This window comes from Salvelinus alpinus, chromosome 14 (genome assembly GCF_045679555.1).
Source record: "Salvelinus alpinus chromosome 14, SLU_Salpinus.1, whole genome shotgun sequence".
NCBI lineage: Eukaryota > Metazoa > Chordata > Actinopteri > Salmoniformes > Salmonidae > Salvelinus > Salvelinus alpinus.
The window spans coordinates 6,980,688-6,996,402 of record NC_092099.1 but is presented as its reverse complement, the minus strand read 5'-3'; the positions used below and the strand labels follow the sequence as shown (position 1 = coordinate 6,996,402).

Sequence of the window (15,715 nt, the reverse complement as noted above, 5' to 3'; positions counted from 1 at the left end):
ACATTTATCGCTCAATTTCGATTTTTTTGCCAGAATATGAACACACACACACACACACACACACACACACACACACACACACACACACACACACACACACACACACACACACACACACACACACACACACACACACACACAGAGAGAGAGAGTGAGAGAGATGCAGTGGATCATTCATGCACGGGCAATGAGGCATCCCATTATTCTGAGGTTTGTTTGACGGTCGCACGGAATGCAGACCATCACTAATATTGTCAAAGTGCTACACCAAGATTCAGTGGTACAGTAACCGCAAAAAGGTTAGGAACCACTGGGCCAAAAACAACATCACCACAGACCCCGCAGGGTTGTTAGAATGGGGGTTTGAGGGCAATGGACAGAGAACGAGAGAGCGGTATGGAACTGATGCATTGCAAAGTGTTGCAACAATGTGGACCAAGTTAAATATAGAAAAACATGCAGGGTCAAAATGTGATCGCTTTTGTCAGGTACAATCAATTAAAAAAGGCACAGTGCAGTCAAAATGGTGATCTTACTTAAAAAGATATACTGTATTTTTCCACACTATGATGCCCTTTGTGTAAGAGCTTTTTGAAAAAAAATGCCTGAAATTTCAGATTGTTCAAGTAGGATGCCGTTTTTGGCCTGCCGCAAAACGTTACAAGACGATCTGATTATAATAGACCAATGAACGTTCATCGTTTATTTGCATAAAGTTCCTTTAGAAAGTATTCATACTCCTTGACTTACTCCACATTGTTGTTTCAGCCTGAATTCAAAATGGATTTGTTTGTTTCTCATTCATCGACAATACCCCGTATACCCCTCATTCAATAACGACAATACCCCGTAATGACAAAGTGAACATATGTTTTAGAAGCAGATTTAAATCAAAACTAAGGAGGCCACTCATCAACACTCAATGTGTTTTAGGTTATTGTCCTGCTGATAGGCGAAATTGTCTCCCAGTGTCTGTTGGAAAGCAGACTGAACCAGATATATATATTTTTTTGCCTGTGCTTATTTCAATTCTGTTTCTTTTTATCCTTAAAACAACTCCCTAGTCCTTGCCGATGACAAGCATACCCATAACATGATGCAGCCACCACCTTGCTTGAAAATATGAAGAGTAGTACTCAGTGATGTGTTGGATTTGCCCAAAACAAACCATATGTATTGAAGACAGTTCATTTTTTTGCCACATTTTTTGCAGTTTTACTTTAGTGCCTTATTGCAAACAGGATGCATGTTTTGGAATATATTTATTCTGTACGGGCTTCCTTCTTTTCACACTGTCATTTAGATTCGTATTGTGGAGTAACTACAATGTTGTTGATCCATCCTCAGTTTTCTCATCTCACATCAGTTTTAGTCACCATTGCCCTCATGGTGAAATCCCTGAGTGGTTTCCTTCCTCTTCGGCAACTTAGTTAAGAAGAGTTAAGAAGGACGCCTGTATATTTGTAGTGACTGGGTGTATTAATACACCATCCAAAATGTAATAAATAACTTCATCATGCTCAAAGGGATATTCAATGTGGGCTTTTAATTTATTTTTTTATCTACCAATAGTTGGCATCGCGAGACATTGGAAAACCTCCCGGGTCTTTGTGGTTGAAATTCACTGCTTGATTAAGGGGCCTTACAGATAATTGTATATGTGGGGTACAGAGATGAGGTAGTCATTCAAACATAATTTATAAGATTATTATTGCACATGGAGCGAGTCCATGCAACTTATGACTTAAGCAACATTTTACTTATTTAGGCTCACCATTTCAAAGGGGTTGATGTAATTGATTTGTAAAAAAAACACTGACATGTGGTATTGTGTGTAGGCCAGTGACTAGTTCTGGTGATGGTCTCGCTCAAAAGCAAGAGAGATTGTGGAGTAGGCTGTCTTCCTGTCCGGTTTTACGCCCCCTCGGGCTCGTGCGGTGGAGGAGATCTTCACGGGTTATACTCAGCCTCGTCTCAGGGTAGTAAGTTGGTCTGTTGATATCCCTCTAGTGATGTGGGGGCTGTGCTTTGGCAAAGTGGGTGGGTTTATATCCTGCCTGGTTGGCCCTGTCCGGGGGTATCGTCATACAGGGTCACAGTGTCCCCTGACCCACCCCCGTTTCAGTCTAGTATCTATGCTGCAATAGTCCATGTGCGCCGGGGGCTAGGATCAGTCTGTCTTATCTGGTGCCCTGTGTGAATTTAAGAATTCTCCCTCTAATTCGATTTCTCTCTCTCCCTCTCTCCCCTCCCAGAGGACCTGAGCCCTAGGATCATGCCTCAGGACTACCTGGCCTGATGACTCCTGGCTGTCCCCAGTCCACCTGGTCGTGCTGCTGCTCCAGTTTCAACTGTTCTGCCTGCGGCTAGGGAACCCTGACCTGTTCACTGGACGTGCTACCTTGTCCCGGACCTGATGTTTTTGACTCTCTCTCTACTGCACCTGCTGTCTTGACTTCTGAATTTTCGGATATGAAAAGCCAACTAACATTTAGTCCTGAGGTACTGACCTGTTGCACTCTCCAACCACTGATTATTATTTGACCCTACTGGTCATCTATGAACGTTTGTGCTTCAAGATGTTCAATCTGGCCTTAAATGGCCATGCACTCTTATAATCTCCACCCGGCACAGGCAGAAGAAGCCTGGTGGCCTTTCTTGGGAGTTTTTCCTAGCCACCGTGCTTCTACATCTGCATTGCTTGCTGTTTGGGGTTTTAGGTTGGGTTTTGTATAGCACTTTGTGACATCTACTGATGTAAAAAGGGCTTTATAAATACATTTGATTGATTGATTCCATCTGAAAAATAATTTTGTCTGATTTGGCATCAATGTATTTTCCATAATCAAGAGTCTGAAGTTCAGTCCAAACCTCCGGATATGCACAGCACACTACGCATCAGACTGCATTGCAAATCAGGCGTGGATTTCCCAGCAGCTCCATCAAGGTTGTGTCGCATGGATCTTGAAACCGGCAGCAGCAGCAACCATTCAGGAAGTAAGTGTCCGTGGTCACCAACCTTTGAGTCAAGATCACTTTCGCAGTCAAAAAGCAATATTGATCTACCGCTCAGATTTGTATTTAAACATGGCAACAAAAAACACAACCTAAAAAAAAAACAGTTATGTAGGAATGAGGTTTGTGCAGTAGGCCTAATACATTATCACAACATATGGGCTATATGCCTAGTCTGCCAATATTGTTCTTCTGAGACCCTATTTTATTTCAAAACTCAAGCTTTGATAACAAAATAGATCAGTTGGTGTAGCACTTGAGAGGCACAGCTGAGCATAAATTGAAATAATTAGCTTTTTATTTTACTGGACTGATGGTACCTGCATCTAATGGTCATGGTGATTTCAAGACAACTGGGAACTCGGGGGAAAATGAGGTAAAATCATGACATCAGTGACCTTCAGGTCGGAAAGTCGGATCTCTAGACAGATACCAGAGTTTCCCACTTGGAATTCCTAGTTGGATGACTGTTCAAAAAGATTTTTCCTAGTAAAATATTTTTTTTTCTTGAGTTCCCAGTTGTCTTTAACGCACTGAAGTCAGTAACGCACTGAAGTTCCCAGTTGTTTTGAACTTGGCATTAGTCTCAGCGGAGGGAGAGAGAGCCTCTCACGGTCCCTGCTCTCTCCTTCCTTTCCTCCTGTGTGACTGACCAGAGAGGGGACCCAGTCGATGGCAAAACTCGAGTCCTACCGCATCTGCCTCATGCACAAATTCACTTTGTTCCTACGACCAGAGAAAGTGAAATATGCCTTGCTATTAAAAGTCACGACGAGCTGCTAATAATAATAATCAAAACACATGGCTATCGATACACTTGGCTACGCATACATTGCAGCGCGAGTGGAAGTAGGGAGAAGCGCGTTTTATGTTTGGTAATATTATTGAATAAAAACAGTGTTGACAGTGCTGAATAAAAACTTAAACATGAACTCACTCAAAAACAGCAGCTCTTTGCTGTATTCTTTGACATTCTCTCTCTGGTTATGGTTTATGTATGTATGAAATCATACGTAGGCAAGAATCAAAAACGTTGCTGTCTTTTCATTTTAGTCATTTAGCAGACGCTCTTATCCAGAGCGACTTACAGTTAGTGCATCTTAAGATAGCTAGGTGGGAGAACCACATATCACAGGCATATAAAGTACATTTCTCTCAAGGAGGAAGAGGATTATTTAAGATCGTTTGAAGAGGTAGGGTTTAAGATGTTTTCGGAAGATGGGCAGGGACTCTGCGGTTCTAGCTTCAGGGGGAAGCTGGTTCCGCCATTGGGGTGTCAGGACAGAAAAGAGCTTGGACTGGGCTGAGCGGGAGCTGACTTCCCGTAATGATGGGAGGGCCAAGAGACCTGAGGTGGCAGAACAGAGGGCTCGGGTTGGGTTGTAGTGAGTTGCAGTAGTCCAGATGGGAGAGGACAAGTGCCTGGATTAGGACCTGCGCCGCTTCCTGTGTGAGGTAGGGTCGTACTCTTGGATATTGGAAAGCATGAACCTGCAGGAGTGCGTCACTGCTTGGATGTGTGCAGAAAACTAAGGGTGTTGTCCAGCGTCACGCCAAGGTTCTTTGCACTCTGGGAATGTGGCACTGGGGAGTTGTCAACCGTGATGGACAAGTCTTTGACCGGGAAGGTCTTCCCCTGGAGGAAGAGCAGTTCCGTCTTATCGAGGTTCAGCTTGAGATATCTGCCAGGCACGCAGAGATGCTTGTCGCCACCTGGGTGTCAGAAGCGGGGGAAGGAGAAAAGTATTTGAGTGTCATCCTCATAGCAATGATAGGAGAGACCATGTGAGGATATGACGGGGCTGAGTGACTTGGTGTATAGAGAAAAGAGGAGAGGGCCTAGAACTGAGCGCTGGGGGACACCAGTAGTGAGAGTACGTGGGGCAGACACAGATCCTCTCCACGTCACCTGGTAGGAGCGGCCTGCCATGTAGGATGCAATCCAAGAGTGTGCAGATCCTAAGGCATCCAGCCCTGAGAGGGTGGAGAGGAGGATCTGATGGTTCACAGTGTCAAAGGCAGCAGATAGATCTATGAGGATGAGAACAGCGAGTCAGCTTTGGCAGTGCGGAGAGCCTCCATGACACAGAGAAGAGCAGTCTTGGTTGAGTGACCCGTCTTGAAGCCTGACTGGTTAGGGTCAAGAAGATCGTTCTGAGAGAGATAACGAGAAAGTTGATCAGAGACAGCACGCTCAAGTGTTTTGGAAAGAAAAGAACAAAGGGATACAGGTCTGTAGTTTTTGACGTCAGATGAGTTAAGTATTGGCTTCTTGAGGAGGGGAGCAACTCAGGCCATTTTGAGGTCAGAGGGGATGCAGCAGTGGTCAGGGATGAGTTGATGAGGGAAGTGAGGAATAGTAGAAGGTCTTCAGAAGGGAGGAGGGGATGGGGTCGAGCGGGCAGGTTGTAGGGCAGCCAGACCTCACTAGTCGCAGGTTGTCATCTGGAGAGAAAGGGGAGAAGGTCAAGGTGTAGGGTAGTTCAGTGTGAGTGAGACCAGTGGACTCAATAGGCTGAGTGAATGAGTAGCAGATGTCGTAAAAACGTTTTCTTCCAAAGTGGTTGACAAAGTCCTCCGCAGAGAGGGAAGAGGTGGAAGATTTCCTAGGGTTAGAGACAGAAGCTTGAAATTTAGAGTGGTAAAAAGGGCTTTGTGATGGCCACTCCAATACCTTGGCTTTGTTGTCCTTAAGCCATTTTGCCACAACTTTGGAAGTATGCTTGGGGTCATTGTCCATTTGGAAGACCCATTTGCGACCAAGCTTTAACTTCCTGACTGATGTCTTGAGATTTTGCTTCAATATATCCACATAATTAGCCTGCCTCATGATGCCATCTATTTTGTGAAGTGCACCAGTCCCTCCTGCAGCAAAGCACCCCCACAACATGATGCTGCCACCCCCGTGCTTCACAGTTGGGATGGTGTTCTTCGGTTTAAAAGCCTCCCCCTTTTTCCTCCAATCATTATGGCCAAACAGTTCTATTTTTGTTTCATCAGACCAGAGGACATTCTCCAAAAAGTACGATCTTTGTCCCCATGTGCAGTTGCAAACCGTAGTCTGGCTTTTTTATAGCGGTTTTGGAGCAGTGGCTTCTTCCTTTCTGAGCGGCCTTTCAGGTTCCGCCGATATAGGACTCGTTTTACTGTGGATATAGATACTTTTGTACCCGTTTCCTCCAGCATCTTCACAAGGTCCTTTGCTGTTGTTCTGGGATTGATTTGCACTTTTCGCACGAAAGTACGTTCATCTCTGGGAGACAGAACGCGTCTCCTTCGTGAGCGGTATGACGGCTGCGTGGTCCCATGGTGTTTATACTTGCGTACTATTGTTTGTACAGATGAATGTGGTACCTTCAGGCATTTGGAAATTGCTCCCAAGGATGAACCAGGCTTGTGGAGGTCAACTGTTTTTTTCAGAGGTCTTGGCTTAGATTTCCCCATGATGTCAAGCAAAGAGGCACTGAGTTTGAAGATAGGCCTTGAAATACAACCACAGGTATACCTCCAATTGACTCAAATTATGTCATTTAGCCTATCAGAAGCTTCTAAAGCCATGACATAATTTTCTGGTATTTTCCAAGCTGTTGAAAGGCACAGTCAACTTAGTGTATGTAAACTTCTGACCCACTGGAATTGTGATACAGTGATTTATAAGTGAAATAATCTGTCTGTAAACAGTTGTTGGAAAAATTACTTGTGTCATGCACAAAGTAGATGTCCTAACCGACTTGCCAAAACTATAGTTTGTTAACAGGAAATTTGTGGAGTGGTTGAAAAACGAGTTTTAATGACTCCAACCTAAGTGTATGTAAACTTCCGACTTCAACTGTAGGAGGGCCAAGCACAGGAAGCAGCTCTTTCAGTAGTTTAGTTGGAATAGGGTCCAGTATGCAGCTTGAAGGTTAATATGCTATGACTATTTTCATCAATGTGTCAAGAGATATAGTTTAAAAAAACTTGAGTGTCTCCCTTGATCCTAGGTCCTGGCAGTGTTGTGCAGACTCAGGACAACTGAGTTTAGGAGAAATACTCAGATTTAAAGACGAGTCCGTAATTTGCTTTCTAGTGATCCTTATATTTTCGTCAAAGAAGTTCATGAATTTATCACTGCTGAAGTGAAAGCCATCCTCTCTTGGGGAATGCTTTTTAGGTAGCTTTGCGAAAGTATCAAAAATAAATGTTGGATTGTTCTTATTCTCCTCAATTAAGTTCGAAAAATAGGTAGATCGAGCAGCTGTGAGGGCTCTTCGATATTGTACGGTACTGTCTTTCCAAGCTAGTCGGAAGACTTCCAGTTTGGTGGAATGCCATTTCCGTTCCAATTTTCTGGAAGCTTGCATCAGGGCTCGGGTATTTTCTGTATACCAGGGAGCTAGTTTCTTAAGACAAATGTTTTTTCTTTTTACGGGTGCGACTGCATCTAGGGTATTACGCAAGGTTACATTTAGTTCCTCAGTTTGGTGGTTAACCGATTTTTGTACTCAGACGTCCATGGGTAGGTGGAGGGAGTCTGGAAGGGCATCTAGGAATCTTTGGGTTGTCCGGGAATATATAGCACGGTTTTTGAGGATCCTTGCTTGGGGTCTAAACAGATTATTGCAAACATAATAAATTGGTGGTCCGATAGTCCAGGATTATGAGGAAAAATATTAATTCCACAGGACAAAACTAGGTCCAGAGTTTGACTGTGGCAGTGTGTAGGTCCGGAGACATGTTGGACAAAACCCACTGAGTCAATGATGGCTTCGAAAGCCTTTTGGAGTGGGTCTGTGGACTTTTCCATGTGAATATTAAAGTCACCCAAAATTTGAAGAATATTATCTGCCATGACTAAAGTCCGATAGGAATTCAGGGAACTCAGTGAGGAACGCTGTATATGGCCCAGGAGGCCTGTAAACAGTAGCTATAAAAAGTGATTGAGTAGGCTGCATACATGAACATCTCAAAACAAAAACGCAGTCATTTTCTTTTTGTAAATTGAAATTTGCTATCGTAAATGTTAGCAACACCTCCGCCTAGTCAATGAACAGCATTCTCACATAGGTATTCCTCTTATCTAGGTGGGTGAGGACAGCGTGGAGCGCAATTGAGATTGCGTCGTCTACGGATCTGTTGGGGCTGTATGCAAATTAGAATGGGTCTAGGGTGTCTGGGATGATGGAGTTGATGTGTGCCATAACTAGCCTTTCAAAGGACCTCACCTCAGGATTACAAATGCGAGTGCTAGAAGGCGGTAGTCGTTGTGGCAGGAAGCCTTAGCGTTCTTGGGAACAGGAATGATGGTAGTCATTTTAAAACATATGGGACAGACTGGGATATGGAAAATGACAGTGAATATGCCTGCTAGTTGATCTGTGCATGCTCTGGGAACGCGCCATGGAATACCGTCCAGAGTGAGTGTTGACCGTTGCGAGTGTTGACCTAATTAAAGACCATACTCACGTCGGCCTCTTACTCACCCAGTCCTCTGGGTCGGTGGGGGCGCTCACGCACGGTACGGTGTTGTTATTGTCGAAGCGTGCATAAAATGCAATGAGTTCATCTGGAAGAGCGGCATCATTGGGCAGATCACGGCTGGGTCTTCCTTTGTAATCCGTAGTGGACTGCAGCCCCTGCCACATACGGCAGGCATCGGACCCTGTGTAAAATGATTACCCCTTGACCCTATATTGTTCTTTTGATCACTCTGCAGAGGTCGTAGCAGGACTTGTACTTGTTCCTGTCCTCAGACGTAGCCTCAGGGTTGTCTGTGATAGCCCTGTCCTTTTGGGGTTTTTCCTTTCTCACTTTTATTTGGGGGGGGGGGGGGTCACCATTGAGACCAAGGTCTCATTTTTTCAAGGGAGCCCTGTGAACATGAACAGAATAACATCAAAACAATAAATGAATGAAGAACAAACAGCTATCACATACACTACATGACCAAAAGTATGTGGACACCTGCTCGTCAAACATCTCAGGTCACTGGAACTAAGGGGACCGAACCATGAAAAACAGCCCCACACCATTATTCCTCCTCCACCAGACTTTACAGTTGGCACTATGCATTCGGACAGGTAGCGTTCTCCTGGCAATTAAATCAATAATGTAATGTGACAGCTAGATGTTCTCTAGTTTGTACAACAAAAAAATTGCCTAAAAACCAATTGTTTAGGGTATTATCCAACTGGGCAAAAACGGATTCATTCAACATTGTTTCCACATCATTTAAACCAAAACATGCAATGTGATCATGTTGAATCAAGTGGGAAAACTGACTGGATTTGAAAAAAGTTACCTTTTTTTCCACCTGACTTTTAACCTAAATCAAATAACATGGTCACATTTTTTGTTGATTTCACCTTAGTTGACAACTCCACCAAATGTAAATCAAAACTACACATTGAACTGATGTGTGGCCCGGCGGGATGCCAAGTTAACAAGTGCAACAGAAAAGATAAAACTACAATAAAAAGTATTATTCATACTGTACTATAGGCTATTGGCATGATTTAAACCAGTCAAAATAAATGTATCCTTTGGATATGTACAAACAAGCGTCCCTTTGCACAACAGTTGAGCATCTTTCCTCCATCTGCTCTACACCATTGCCAAGTAACGTTAGGCTTACCTCAACTCCACGATGATTTCTGGAGTTGAGAAGTTTAGGTACTTTGCACACCATAAATCTACACATGTAACATTTAGGATAGTCAATCTTAAGTGAAACCTGACATTGTTCAGCTTGCTATTGATACTAACCTGGGAGAACGCAACAATGGGTGTGTTCGTAAATCCACTCTGGGGTACCAGAGTGCGCTCTGGGCGTTCGTAAATTCAGAGCAAGTCCAGACGCTCTGGCCGAGGAGTAGGGGTTGATCTGAACGTTCTGACCTCCAAACGACAGTCAAGCACCCAAGCTAACTGACAAGTTACTCTCAGACACAAACGAGATAACACCTCACTCTGACCGTTATACTCGCCCAAGGAGAGCTGGATATGCTTCTTTTCATGTTATCCAGAGCGTTGGTGAATGTAACTGTCCTGCTGGAGACAATTTAATAACGTTTTTTTTTGCCGACGTTTACTGTCACCTGCCATATTCAACCGGCGTTGAGCGTTCGTAAATTCATCACTTATTCTGCGCTCTGGCACATCCGGAATAGATAGTCAAAGTGAATTTACGAACGCGCCCAAAGTTTATTTTTACCTACCTGTTCGGTCTCGACTACACACCCGCCAGATTATTCCCTAGATTGTTCGGCCCTACTAACACAATAGATGCCTACTTCCGATGAAGTGGGCTGTCTGAAGGTATAGAAAGAACTGTAAATGTACCATCCGACCGAAACTGCCGCTTGAAAGTCAGGATGCAACTGCTTCTCTTCCTCCACTCTCCGAAGCAACAGCACCACCTTTGACGTGCACTTTTCTCGACTGGATCTATCACGCCACCTGGCGGAGCAGGTGATTACTTTAGCCTCTCACTTGAGCCATCGTATGCCTACCATACTGTATTGGTGGTGCTTTTTTTGGGACAGTAGTCGTTCCTCCTCAGATGTAGGTACGAGACTGTCAGCTAAATTTAACTATCAGTCTTGAATTAGAACTTTGAGAGCAAATTTGACCTTGGCTGGCCTGCTTGCTGTCTCTGTTCAACTACAACATTCCACTCCTTGCCATTCCTGTCATTTGCCAAAGAGACTGTCCTTTCGGCAATCTTGAAATATGAACGTTCTATAATTAATGAGGGATACGGATGTTATGCTGGCAGTACTGTCGCAGATTTGATTTTTTAAATTTTAAATAAGAGTATAAAGATATGCTAAACTTTGGGAATATCGATTTTTTTCCACCTACACTAGTACACTAGAATGGTGTTCACATCATTGCAACCACAACAAAAAAATGATAATTTGACATACTTTTATTATAAATATTGTATTATTTATACCACCATTTTAAAAAGTTCACACCAATGCTGTTATGTTGAAATACATTGTTGTAGGCTTTATGTAAATAAATACACTTTTGATAAAATACATATATACAGTATGTAATTGGAATAACTCACTAGAGTCTACAAAACTTAAATTGGTCTAATTGTGGTGGGCAACAAGTTTAATACAGAGTACTGGTAACTCCTTACTCCACCCACTCCATTCACTGCAACACAATACACTGCATATGAATTACATGTTGGTTTATAGAAAAAAAATACTCTATCTGCCGATGTAAAAGTGGGGTTGGTTTAGCCGCGGGAAGATATTTGGGGGTGGCGGTGCTGCAAATTTGGGATAAAAACATTTCTCCCTGTGCCACAGACTGCTGTATTGTTCCACTAATACAGGAGTAGTAAAGTCTCAGTGCACTACTTTTGTGAGAAAAAAAATGTCCAGGCCTGCAGAGGGCTATATCGGTCCGCTAATACAGGCAAGGCAGCCCCGCTCATTAGGCAGGATTATGCGGCTGCCTATGGCGGCAGATTGAAGAGGGTGGCATTTTCTGAGCTAAACTGACCAAGACAACAACAACACATTAAACTTCATATAGTTCTGCCACAAAACAATTACATTTTCTCTCAACCAGTGCCATATGGGCTTTACTCATTTCATAGTGTATTCTACTGTATTTTTGTCAATGCCACTCCGACATTGCTCATCCTAATATTTATATATTTCTTAATTCCATTCTTTTACTTTTAGATTTGTGTTTATTGTTGTGAATTGTTAGATACTACTGCACTGTTGGAGCTAGGAACACAAGAATTTCGCTACACCCGCAATAACATGTGCTAAATATGTATACGTGACCAATAAAATGTGATTTGATTTTGACTCGAGACATTTCACCTTTAATTTTTAATTAATTAGTAAACATTTTGAAAAACATCAATTCCAATTTGAAATTATGGGGTATTGTGTTTAGGTCAGTGGCCAAAAATCTCGATGTAATCCATTTTAAATTCAGGCTGTAACACAACAAAATATGGAAAAAGTGAAGGGGTGAGAATTACTTTCTGAAGGCACTTATATTTTTGTCATTTTCGACCTGCCCACCCTTATAAAAGATGGCATTTGTGAGAATTGCCAGACGGCCAATCCGCCCATGCCCTTTAGAGTTTCGTCAGCAACATGTGACACAGAGGGCCTTCTGAGTGAGTTGGTAGGGGTGATGGGGTGGTTTGGGATTCACAAAGTGTTTCTTGTCACTCCAAGGTTGTGGCTCCATGGACACGCCCATTCCCGCTAACCCCGCCTCCATGTCAGTAGAGTACCAAAACTCAGTGGAGAGAAAAGATTACTTGAACGTGGGGGGGAAAAATGGTCATCACAAGAGAAAGAACAAGAACTGAGAGTGAAAATATGTTGTTTGACCAAATAAACTTTAAGATTGGATGCAAATATAAACTGAATGCTTTCAAAAAAAATTAAAATTCATAACAAAAAAATATGTATTTTTATCTCCTTGATGTTATCCTCACAAATAATCCTGATAGGTGTCAGTCTGGTGTTTTCTGTAATGACCTTAGTGATCACTGTTTAACAGCCTGTGTTCGGAATGGCTGCTCAGTGAAACGACCTGTTCCTATTTGTCCTAGACGCTGACTAAAAAACTTTAATGAGCAAGCCTTTCTTCATGGCCTCTGTAAATTGGTATAAAATCACATCCCCACTGTCGAAGACGCTTGATATTTTCAGTGGTATTGTTAATGAGAATTAAAAACAGGTTCAGCCCCTGGTTCGACCGTGATCTGGCAGAGTTACACCACCTCAAGAATTTAATTTGGCAAAAAGTTTGGCACACACATACTCAGGCTGACTGGCTCTTGTTCGGGCAAATAAGAAATAAGTGCACTCAGGCTATCTGGAAGGCCAAAGTTAGTTACTTTAAGGAGCAGTTCTCTCTCTGTGGGTCTAACCCCAAGAAGTTCTGGAAAACGGTTAAAGACCTGGAGAATAAACCCTCCTCACAGCTGCCCATGTCCCTTAATGTTGATGATGTGGTTGTTACTGACAAGAAGCACATGGCTGAGCTCTTTAATCATCAGGATTCCTGATTGACTCAGCCATGCCTCATCTCCCACCCCTTCTAATGCAACTAGCCCTGATGCATCTCTCATCTAATTTATAGATCGGCAGGTAAGGGTGCTCTCGAGCGGCTAGATATTCTTTAGCATTCAGCCATCAGATTTGCCACCAATGCTCCTTATAGGACACATCACTGCACTCTACTCCTCTGTAAACTAGTCCTCTCTGTACACCCGTTGCAAGACCCACTGGTTGATGCTTATTTAGAAAACCCTCTTAGGCCTCACTCCCCCCTATCGGAGATATCTACTGCAGCCCTCATTCTCCACCCGTTCTGCCAGTCACATTTTGTTAAAGGTCCCCAAAACCACAAACACCCCTGGGTTGCTCCTCTTTTCAGTTCGCTGTAGCTAGCGACTGAAACGAGCTGCAAAAATCACTCAAACTAGACAGTTTTATGTCCATCTCTTCATTCAAAGACTTAATCATGGACACTGACAGTTGTGGTTGCTTTGCGTGATGTATTGTTGTCTCTACCTTCCTGCCTTTGTGCTGTTTTCTGTGCCCAATAATGTTTGTACAATGTTTTGTGCTGCTACCATGTTGTCATGTGGTGTTGCTAACATGCTGTGTTGTCATCCTAGGCCTCTTTTTATTCAGTGTTGTGGTGTCTCTCTTGTCGTGATGTGTGTTTTGTCCAAATATATATTTTTTATACCCCATCCCTGCAGGAGACCTTTGGGACGTTGGCTGGGTGGGGCTGGGGACGTTGGCTGGGTGGGGCTGGGGGAATGGGATGGGTGGGGTTGGGGACGTTGGCTGGGTGAGGTTGGGGACGTGGGCTGGCTGGGGTTGGGGACGTTGGCTGGGTGGGGTTGGGAATGGGATGGGTGGGGTTGGAGACGTTGGCTGGGTGGGGTTGGGAATGGGATGGGTGGGGTTGGAGACGTTGGCTGGGTGGGGTTGGGAATGGGATGGGTGGGGTTGGAGACGTTGGCTGGGTGGGGTTGGGAATGGGATGGGTGGGGTTGGAGACGTTGGCTGGGTGGGGTTGGGGACGTTGGCTGGGTGGGGTTGGAGACGTGGGCTGGGTGGGGTTCAAATCAAATCAAATCAAATTTTATTAGTCACATACACATGGTTAGCAGATGTTAATGCGAGTGTAGCGAAATGCTTGTGCTTCTAGTTCCGACAATGCAGTAATAACAACAAGTAATCTAACCTAACAATTCCACAACTACTACCTTATACACACAAGTGTAAAGGGATAAAGAATATGTACATAAAGAAATATGAATGAGTGATGGTACAGAACGGCATAGGCAAGATGCAGTAGATGGTATAGAGTACGGTATATACATATGAGATGAGTACTGTAGGGTATGTAAACATAAAGTGGCATAGTTTAAAGTGGCTAGTGGTACATGTATTACATAAAGATGGCAAGATGCAGTAGATGATATAGAGTACAGTATATACATATACATATGAGATGGGTAATGTGGGGTATGTAAACATTATATTAAGTGGCATTGTTTAAAGTGGCTAGTGGTACATTTTTACATAATTTCCATCAATTCCCATTTTTAAAGTGGCTGGAGTTGAGTCAGTATGTTGGCAGCGGCCGCTAAATGTTAGTGGTGGCTGTTTAACAGTCTGATGGCCTTGAGATAGAAGCTGTTTTTCAGTCTCTCGGTCCCTGCTTTGATGCACCTGTACTGACCTCGCCTTCTGGATGATAGCGGGGTGAACAGGCAGTGGCTTGGGTGGTTGTTGTCCTTGATGATCTTTATGGCCTTCCTGTGACATCGGGTGGTGTAGGTGTCCTGGAGGGCAGGTAGTTTGCCCCCGGTGATGCGTTCTGCAGACCTCACTACCCTCTGGAGAGCCTTACGGTTGTGGGCGGAGCAGTTGCCGTACCAGGCGGTGATACAGCCCGACAGGATGCTCTCGATTGTGCATCTGTAGAAGTTTGTGAGTGCTTTTGGTGACAAGCCGAATTTCTTCAGCCTCCTGAGGTTGAAGAGGCGCTGCTGCGCCTTCTTCACAACGCTGTCTGTGTGGGTGGACCAATTCAGTTTGTCCGTGATGTGTACACCGAGGAACTTAAAACTTTCCACCTTCTCCACTACTGACCCGTCGATGTGGATAGGGGGGTGCTCCCTCTGCTGTTTCCTGAAGTCCACAATCATCTCCTTTGTTTTGTTGACGTTGAGTGTGAGGTTATTTTCCTGACACCACACTCCGAGGGCCCTCACCTCCTCCCTGTAGGCCGTCTCGTCGTTGTTGGTAATCAAGCCTACCACTGTAGTGTCATCCGCAAACTTGATGATTGAGTTGGAGGCGTGCATGGCCACGCAGTCGTGGGTGAACAGGGAGTACAGGAGAGGGCTCAGAACGCACCCTTGTGGGGCCCCAGTGTTGAGGATCAGCGGGGTGGAGATGTTGTTACCTACCCTCACCACCTGGGGGCGGCCCGTCAGGAAGTCCAGGACCCAGTTGCACAGGGCGGGGTCGAGACCCAGGGTCTCGAGCTTGATGACGAGTTTGGAGGGTACTATGGTGTTAAATGCTGAGCTGTAGTCGATGAACAGCATTCTCACATAGGTATTCCTCTTGTCCAGATGGGTTAGGGCAGTGTGCAGTGTGGTTGCGATTGCGTCGTCTGTGGACCTATTGGGTCGGTA

The 15,715-nt window shown here is 44.2% G+C and overlaps 1 protein-coding gene across 11 annotated transcripts in view; it reads right to left on the bottom strand.

The window, feature by feature from the left end:
• lmo7a (LIM domain 7a) overlaps positions 1 to 10,399 on the bottom strand; it is a 117,155-nt gene extending 106,756 nt beyond the window's left edge. For 7 of the 11 annotated variants that reach the window (XM_071340242.1, XM_071340249.1, XM_071340253.1 and 4 more), the window contains exons 1-2: positions 9,760 to 10,399; positions 8,461 to 8,866 (exon numbers count right to left, since the gene is read on the bottom strand). The gene's annotated coding sequence lies outside the window, so the exon portion shown is untranslated. The remainder of the gene's footprint in view (positions 1 to 8,460; positions 8,867 to 9,759) is intronic. The other 4 variants (XM_071340245.1, XM_071340243.1, XM_071340244.1 and 1 more) reach the window with 4 other exon arrangements.
• Between the last annotated feature and the right edge of the window lie 5,316 nt (positions 10,400 to 15,715).